Genomic DNA, 9,338 nt, shown 5'->3' on the forward strand with positions numbered 1-9,338 from the left:
ACCGCCTCGACCAAAACACCCTATATCTGCCACTCTATCATCATTTATATATATATATATATATATATATATATATATATATATATATATATATTTATATATATTCTTTCTTTCTTTCATACTATTCGCCATTTCCCGCGATAGCGAGGTAGCGTCAAAACAGAGGACTGGGTCTTTGAGGGAATATCCTCACCTGGCCCTCTTCTCTGTTCCTTCTTTTGGAAAAAAAAAAAAAAAGAGAGGGGAGGATTTCCAGTCTCCCGCTCCCTTCCCTTTTAGTCGCCATCTACGACACGCAGGGAATACGTGGGAAGTATTCTTTCTCCCCTATCCCCAAATACATCTCTGTCTGTTCAGGATTTCCTTGGTTGACTGTTGTTCGTGTACCACACATTCAGCGCAGTCTGGAGGGTGTGCAGTCTTGTACTGTAGGCTTAATCATAATGTATATACCTTCAGTGATTCACGTACCTAAAACCTATTAATGTATATCTCTACAATATTACAATATCAAAAAATTACTGCTAATGAAAAAAAACTAAATGACCTATGTTGGCATGTTACTTCTCAATAGGCTTTCATACAGGTTAGTCGTATTTGGGATTTACACCAATGACAATCCAATTAGGTATGAACACACATATACAATAATACAAAAAAAAAAAATTGTAAGCAGCTTTTAAAAAGACAAAAACACTTAACGGACAAATGGAACATAACTGACAATAAAATCTTGGAAACACTGAAGCTGCTGCTGTTAACAGGAAACATTTAGGACCACCAACATAATTTCAGTAGCAAAAATATAACTCGAAACCTTGAATTTTGATTTGGCTGTACTGGGAATTTATTGCCTTCCTCGTTGCAGAACATTAAGCCTTGTTTGCTTGTTCCTTTTACAAGAAAATGTCTTTTACACCCTATAAGAATAACTGCCCATTTTTTACTGGCACAAAACTGGTTCTTAATGGATAAGTCATGTTACACAACTGGAATTCGGCTCTCTCAGTTGTAACTGCTCTCTTCCTACGAAATGCCTCCCAAGAAAACAGATGAAAACAACATTGCTAAAATAAAGAGTGCTCTCAGAGACAGCATATGATGAGATGATAGTTAGGAGACTTTTTACCAGAAGGGGCACCAACCTATATAACACTGACATAGGTTCTCATGCAGGGTAGCCTGTGCAATAAGGAGTTCAACCTGCCTGTGTACGTCCAATGGTTCATCGTGACAAAAGTCTCGCCCAGTCAGTTTGTCACGGACCCGATGAACAATTGCTACTGCTTTCTTATTGAGAGCCTCCGAGGTGCCAGAATCTTCTCGTCCTAATTCTAGCTTTTTGGACTGGGAACCTACGTGTACTCCAGATGAAGCTGATGTAGCTTCCATGATGGGAGTGTGACCAGTATCTGTTGCACTTACAGCACTACCACCACTATCACTCTCGCCCACCACTGAACGTTTGCTCTTTGGTTGTGTGTGATCCATTAAGCGCCAGTTGAGTAATGGATCATGAACAAAAGCTTCCAGCATGGCCATGAGAGAGTCCTTATTTCTACGAATGAGACTCATGACTGATTCACAAGTCATGCGGTATGTACCATCTATTCCTGTCACTTCCATGGCATTGATCAACATGCGAGTAAGGCGGAAAGGTATTTTTTCAGGGAATTTCTCACGTGTCATGGCAACCTCAAAACAGTCACCAAAATCGATGTGGATTATCTTGCCCGACAACTGATCTACATTAGATTGGATGGATGACGGTCACCCAAACCTAAGACATATCCTACCATTGACATGACAGCTAGGGAACGAGTGTAGTTTGTCCGACGATCAAACCACACTTCTGAAGATGGACTTTTAAACCAAAGTAAACGGGCAAGATCATCCCCTTGGGTGTGCTCCAGAGCATGCTCAAACACTTCAACTTTCTGCATGAGTGTCAGATGTTCCAGATCCTGAGCCACGCGCATCATTATTCTGTGCTCAATGTTTAACAGGATTTTCTTCTTCTCCCGCCAGTCTCTTCACTATAACGTTGGACGAACATACTGAATGTTGCACACATGTGATGCGGACAAAATGAAACAAGAAAAAGACAAAAAATATGTCTGGTGTGGGTCTCGAACCCACGACCTTAAGTGTGTGAGACTCACGCTCTACCACTGAGCTAACCAGACAATAGAAAATACGTCTGTTTCTTCAATATGAATTAATGAAAATCTTTGCGAGGCAGCGTTAAGAAAAGAGAGATGTCTTTGACGAAATTTACTTGTTTGGCTCCTTCTTTTGTTCCTCAGTATCGAAAGTAAACATACTGAAGGATATATATATATATATATATATATATATATATATATATATATATATATATATATATATATATATATATATATATTTTATTTTTTATTATACTTTGTCGCTGTCTCCCGCGTTTGCGAGGTAGCGATATATATATATATATATATATATATATATATATATATATATATATATGTATATATATCCCTGGGGATAGGGGAGAAAGAATACTTCCCACGCATTCCCTGCGTGTCGTAGAAGGCGACTAAAAGGGAGGGGGCGGGGGGCTGGAAATCCTCCCCTCTTGTTTTTTTTTTTGTTTTTGATTTTCCAAAAGATGGAACAGAGAAGGGGGCCAGGTGAGGATATTCCCTCAGAGGCCCAGTCCTCTTTTCTTAACGCTACGTTACTAACGCGGGAAATGGCGAATAGTTTGAAAAAAAAATATATATATATATACATATATGTATATTGAAAAGGATCACAATTTTGCACGTGATCAAATATATTCTTATGAGTCACTCCACGGGGAAAATAAACACAATAAGTTCCCAAGTGCACTTTCGTGTAAAACTCACATCATCATGGGAGACACAAGAGAGAAATATAACAGTCAGTTGATGATATACAACGAAGAGACGTAGCTAGGACGCCATATGGTTAACATGTGATTGTCTAAGACAGACAACAAGCGTATCATAAATTTATTAGGTGGACAAGAAGGTGAATTGTTTACAAATTTTATCAACATTAAAGTTATCCAATTTGTATAGACCATCACTAATATTAAGACCATAATTCTTTGTGTATTCAGAAATAGAAGATTCAATTATATTTCTCGTGGTACTGGAGTAGAGTTAATAACTGAGATGGCATTATCAACTCTAACTCCAGTACAACGAGAAATATCATTGAATCTTCTATTATTAAATGTATAACTGAGATGGCATTATTAACTCTAACTCCAGTACAACGAGAAATATCATTGAATCTTCTATTATTAAATGTATAACTGAGATGGCATTATTAACTCTAACTCCAGTACAACGAGAAATATCATTGAATCTTCTATTATTAAATGTATAACTGAGATGGCATTATTAACTCTAACTCCAGTACTACGAGAAATATCATTGAATCTTCTATCATTAAATACACAAAGAATTATATACCTTAATGAAAGCAACATGGCGGTCAAACTATGAGATGCAGAAATGAAGTTTATGAATGGAATATCAGTGAGACGAACTAGTTGATGAATGAATGAAAGTGTAATAAAGTCATGATGAATGAATGAAAGTGTAATAAAGTCATGATGAATGAATGAAAGTGTAATAAAGTCATGATGAATGAATGAAAGTGTAATAAAGTCATGATGAATGAATGAAAGTGTAATAAAGTCATGATGAATGAATGAAAGTGTAATAAAGTCATGATGAATGAATGAAAGTGTAATAAAGTCACAGTTTAAAAGAACAAAATATGAATGGCAGCCAGGGAAGAGTCCCAGGTAAATGGAAGGGTTGAAAAGTTCGCGTTATATGACGAGTTTTGACAGATTATACAAATTTCCTTTCCACATATAGAACTTGATGGTTGTGGTTAGTTCTAGAGACAAAGTTTAAAGGTTTGTGTTTCAGAGATCAACCACAAAGGATATCGTTAAATTAACTGACATTAAAATTTTTCAGTTAAGTTAAGCATTTTGTACAATAGCTGTAATTTGACGGAGTTAAAAGTTCGCAATTTCATTACAATTATGATTTAAAAGTTTGAGTTTCATTGATGGTTTGCACAAGCTTAACGTACATTTAAGTTTTGTGTTTATATGACGTATCTTAAAGGACTCTGGTAAAATAACGCACCTGGAAGGTTTACGTTCAAATGACGGTGTTTAAATGTTGATTGATGAATGGTAGATTTAAATGGATAGATTTTAAGTTCGCGTTTTTATGAGCGACTTTAAACCTTGTGGTTAAATGTCACAGTTTAAATGTTGGTATGTACAATGTTGACCAGATGGCGGTAGTGTGTAGACACAGCCATACCAGGTCGTATTTATCATCATTAAAGTCACCTTCCTTACTTACTTATGGCGGCCATGAAATTCACTGGTTCTTGATTGTGCACCAATTAACCTATCAGATAATGGTACAATGTTTGCCTGGTGTTGCATATATCACGTCTGTTGTTGAAACACAAGAATGCCAGGTGACTTTGGGAGTGGATGATAATGTAAAGATCAATATTAATGTGGGAAATCTTGAACCGCCATCACCAGACACAACACATGTTTGGATCTGGCGGGGGGAGGGACTTGCCTGTGACGTCACGATGCCCCGCCTCCAGCCTGGCGCTGCTCTGTGTGTGTGTGTGTGTGTGTGTGTGTGTGTGTGTGTGTGTGTGTGTGTGGACTACTTTAATCATTATCAAGTGAGAGTTTTGAGGAAGGATTTGTACACTCGTGTTGCCCCGTCTCTTAACCTTGTAAGTGTAAAATATGTTTTCACTCCTATGTGCGCTCACACACACACACACACACACATAACCTATAATATTATCTAGTATTTTCTTCAGACGGATATCTTACACCTTGATTATAAAAGCCAAAGAAAAATTTACAAAAACATATACATATATTTCCACACGTGTAGATATATGTTATGTATTGAAATGTGGTGGAAAAATTCCTTATATATTAACAAACGTGATTGAGGACTTAAAGAATCTGGTACAAACATAATGGTTATTGTGATAAATGATTTATTTATGATAAATATGTATGGTGTTGCATTATAATGGTTGTTCAGAACTAAGGTTCTTAAACCTGAATCAGTGAAATACTATCAGAAATAGAAAACCTGTTAAACATAAACATTTATAGTGATTAACCACAGAATATATCTTACTGTGGGTATTGAAAAGAAAATCCATTGGAAGGAGCTAGTTTAAGGCAAGAGAATTTAATTTTTCAATAAAATATTTACCTCTACATCCCTATTCTTTCGTCATCATTTCTTATGTTTACTATCAAGAAATGTCTTTTATCTTACATAAAAATTCTGTATAGGTATTTGATTAATGTTCTCCAACAACGCGTTGTATAACTCTTCGTAAGTGAAGTTCATTTCGTGTAATGGATCATGCATTACAAAGTTGTGTCTATCCACACAAGTGTTACACGTCCCAGGTAAAGATATATTCTAGAGATAGTGTATATCTAACATATATATGTGTTTTATAAATATTTATAAAAAGTTTTCCTGAGGGACAATACCTAAGACTTTCGTATTAAAGTTGATCAGTTGTAAGTGATCAAGCATTACGAAGGTGTGTCCATTACCACAGGTGCTACTGATCCCGGGTAAAGGTATTTTACAATTTTTGTTTCCTTAACCCTTCTAGTTATCTATGCTTCATCCCTGGCTTGATCCTTGCAAGTGACATTTATGGTGTGTAATTCTCTTTATTCTTATCATATAATCAGTCAGTTGAAGTGCAGAACACGCTTTTCATCCTGGTCACTCCACTCTGTCACATACTATTATTGAAAAGGTGTTACCGGACTCCACCCGTAAGTCGTTACACCAGGAATGACAAGTAACATTGGGGAAAGGTTGTATCATCGACCAGGGAAGGGAAGAAATAGCACAGTCTCATCGAAAACCTTTTCACTTCATAGATATGTGCCATCATCCCCTGCTCCTGTGTAGCGTGCAGCAGCCACCAAGGTGTAGGAGCGCCATCAAAGGTGTACTGGTGATGTGTGGTAATAATAATACGAAGGTGTAGGAGCGCCATCAAAGGTGTGCTGGTGATGTGTGGTAATAATAATACGAAGGTGTAGGAGCGCCATCAAAGGTGTGCTGGTGATGTGTGGTAATAATAATACGAAGGTGTAGGAGCGCCATCAAAGGTGTACTGGTGATGTGTGGTAATAATAATATTACTGTTCACACCATCACTAACAACCATTTCTCAGGTTTGTCTGTCCTACTTGTCGTCGCTGTACACACAACAAAAAACTATCGCGCAGAGGGGGTCTGAAGACGTGTGTAATGACCACTGACCTACCTGTTGTACCATGCCGGTAGGGTTGATATACGTGCCTGGAAGCCACAGGTTTCCACAGTCCTATGCTAGACCCATGTAAGTTACGTGCCACAAGAGCGGCATTATATCATTAACAATAAAATTACATCATACAAGGCAGTTCGAACCCCTACTTTTGAATTGGTGTGTGTAATATATCTGTGAGACACACACAGCTATATGCGGCAACCCCCGGGGGCATGTGGTAGCTGCAGCATACCTCAATGTGATGCCAGGTAAACACAATAGCTTCATATTGTATAGGTGTAATTTGGGAAGAATATGTTTTACTATTGATATTGTATTATTCTATAGCACATCTGGGTTCGTGGCAGTCCATAAAGGTTATCTTACACCGCCATTTCGTGTCCATGCAGGAAATGTAATGAGACATGCGATATATTTTTGAAGCAATGAAACAGCGCGGGTATAGTTCACTGCGAGCCAATGTCGAAAGGTTGTTTTTGTGGTATATCTAATTTTACCATGGAGACCTCACAAGCGACACGTGAAGCTATTCTACAGCTTCATAATGAGGGCTACAGCGACTCTGAAATTGGGAGACGTCTTGGTATTCACCGGTCAACCGTAGCACGATGGATTCGCCGACAGGCAGAGTTGGGCAACACAGACAACAGGCATCGACGTGGGCGCCCACGTTGCACAACCCCAGGTAATGATGTTGCATATATAGGTATACTGGACCACTTGATGTTATGTAAACAACCACATCACATGTTATATTTGCAATATGTCATCCTTTCCCTAGGCCATAGCAGCTGTCATTACTGCTGCCACCTTCACGCCCGACGCTAGCAACATTCGGGATACTCTTGGTCTGCAGTGCACGCCTCAAACTGTCTGAAACAGACATCACTCTGAGGGGCTACGTGGTCGCATACCAGCAACAAAACCTGTGTTAAGTGAGGCAAACATGGAGAGCAGGGTGGAGTATGCGTTGGAGTATGCGGACAAGCCACATCATTTCTGGGAGAACGTCATCTTTTGTGATGAAAAAACCTTCTGCAGCGATGGTCCCCCTGCAAACAAACATGTTTGGCGGCATCCTAACACCAGGTTAGCTCTTTCTCTGTCTGTCTGTCTCTCTCTCTCTCACACACACACACACACACACACACACACACACACACACACACACACAGAGGTTATGCTATATAACATATTTTCCATTTTATAATGACAATTTATGGTGAGGCCAACATGAACAACGTTCCGGAAGTGCTTTGAAACCAGGGTGCCACGGCCACCACAGTGGTTTGCTGCTTGACACGTCCTGTTGTGCTGCAGTATTACATTTGAGTTATGCACACTCATTATTTTTTAAGTGAATAACAGTGATTATGATCACTTTATACGGCATATGTAAATACTGTAGCAATAATCTCCATTTACGATGTGATATCATAATAAATGATTATTATATATTAAGTTAGTTAATATTTTTTAATTTACTTAGTTATTATCTTAATCTATATTGCAGCAACAGTTGCACTAATATGATTAAGACACACGTGTGTCTTATGTAATTTTATACATTTTATATAACCAGATACGAGACACAACATGTGGTGGGTAGCAGGAGGAGTGGGCGCGCGCGTCAGTGCAGGACTATTTAGTTGGATCCATCCATGGTGCTGGTGTCGGTGAGTTGGTGGATGTCGGGCCTGGCCAGTTGACCGGACCTAGATACGTTCAGATACTGGAGGAGGTCCTGCTACCTTCAGTGGGGGCTATGCTGTTTCCAGAGCCGGAGCCATTTTACCTCGTCCAAGATAACAGCCCACTTCACACATCCAGGGTTGTAAAGGCGTGGTATGCTCGCCATCTACGTATAACAGTGTTGCCATATCCTGCAAAATCGCCTGATCTCAACCCGACAGAGCACGTATGGGCGGCCATGCAGAAAGGCATGCCTGACCGACAACATCGATGTCGTGCTACAGTCGTAAATGATGGTTTACAAGCATGGGAACATCTACGAAGCCCTTCTGGTAGGAACTTAACGCAGACGTTAGTGGCATCCATGCCTCGAAGGCTCAATGAAGTGTTGGCAACGGGAGGAGGTTATACCAAGTAATGAAATAATAAAATTTACAGTCAAAGATTACTTTCTTAACCTCCAACAACATGTCTATGGTCATGTTATATAGAAATCTGATTTTCACTGTTAAAGGGAAGTTAACTAATGCAGATCCATGAAAAGAGTCATTACTTTTCATGTTGGTTTACTAAATACTATGATGTGGTGCCAGGTTTGTGACATACTGTTATCAGTCACACAGGTGATACTACATATTACGTGAGGTTGCTGATTAATCTAAACCAGCAGACAGATAAATCACCGCCGGTATGAAGCAGGGTGTCGTAGTTACCATGTAGTATATTATTTTACACCACGAATTTGACACTTTGCAAGAGATAATGATTACTGCAATATGCCTTACTGTGCAGAATATTACATTTACATGCTCAATTTACGTCTCCCATCTACTGTACTACATACGGAAGGATATATCGTTGCCATTAGATAGGTGAGGACACACACAGGCAGGGACATCAGGGCTACCACCATCTCACAGGAAAATGTTGACTGTTCCATTATTCCACGTCTGGTGCGTCATTTTGTTTCGTACAAAAAACGCGCGATAGTTTTTTTGCTGTGTGTACATGTGTATATATGTATATGTATGTGTATGTATGAATATGTATAGGTTGAAATGCGTAGGTATGTATATGGGCGTTTCTGCACGTGTATGTGTATACATGTGTATGTGGGCGGGTTGGCCCATTCTTTCGTGTGATTCCTTTCGCTGCCTCGCTAACGCGGGATACAACGAGAAATTATAAGTAAATAAAGTATACAAGTAATGGGAGTGTGTGTTTGTGGTAGTAGTGGGTGGGTGTGTTAAGCGTGGAAA

General features: G+C 39.0%; 1 pseudogene; it reads right to left on the reverse strand.

Annotated features, from left to right (window-relative positions):
• Positions 1-337: 337 nt before the first annotated feature.
• Positions 338-2,033, reverse strand: LOC139748463 (serine/threonine-protein kinase mTOR pseudogene; annotated as a pseudogene).
• Positions 2,034-9,338: the final 7,305 nt, after the last annotated feature.

The sequence above is a fragment of the Panulirus ornatus genome, unplaced genomic scaffold (genome assembly GCF_036320965.1).
Source record: "Panulirus ornatus isolate Po-2019 unplaced genomic scaffold, ASM3632096v1 CTG_3814_pilon, whole genome shotgun sequence".
Taxonomy (NCBI): Eukaryota; Metazoa; Arthropoda; class Malacostraca; order Decapoda; family Palinuridae; genus Panulirus; species Panulirus ornatus.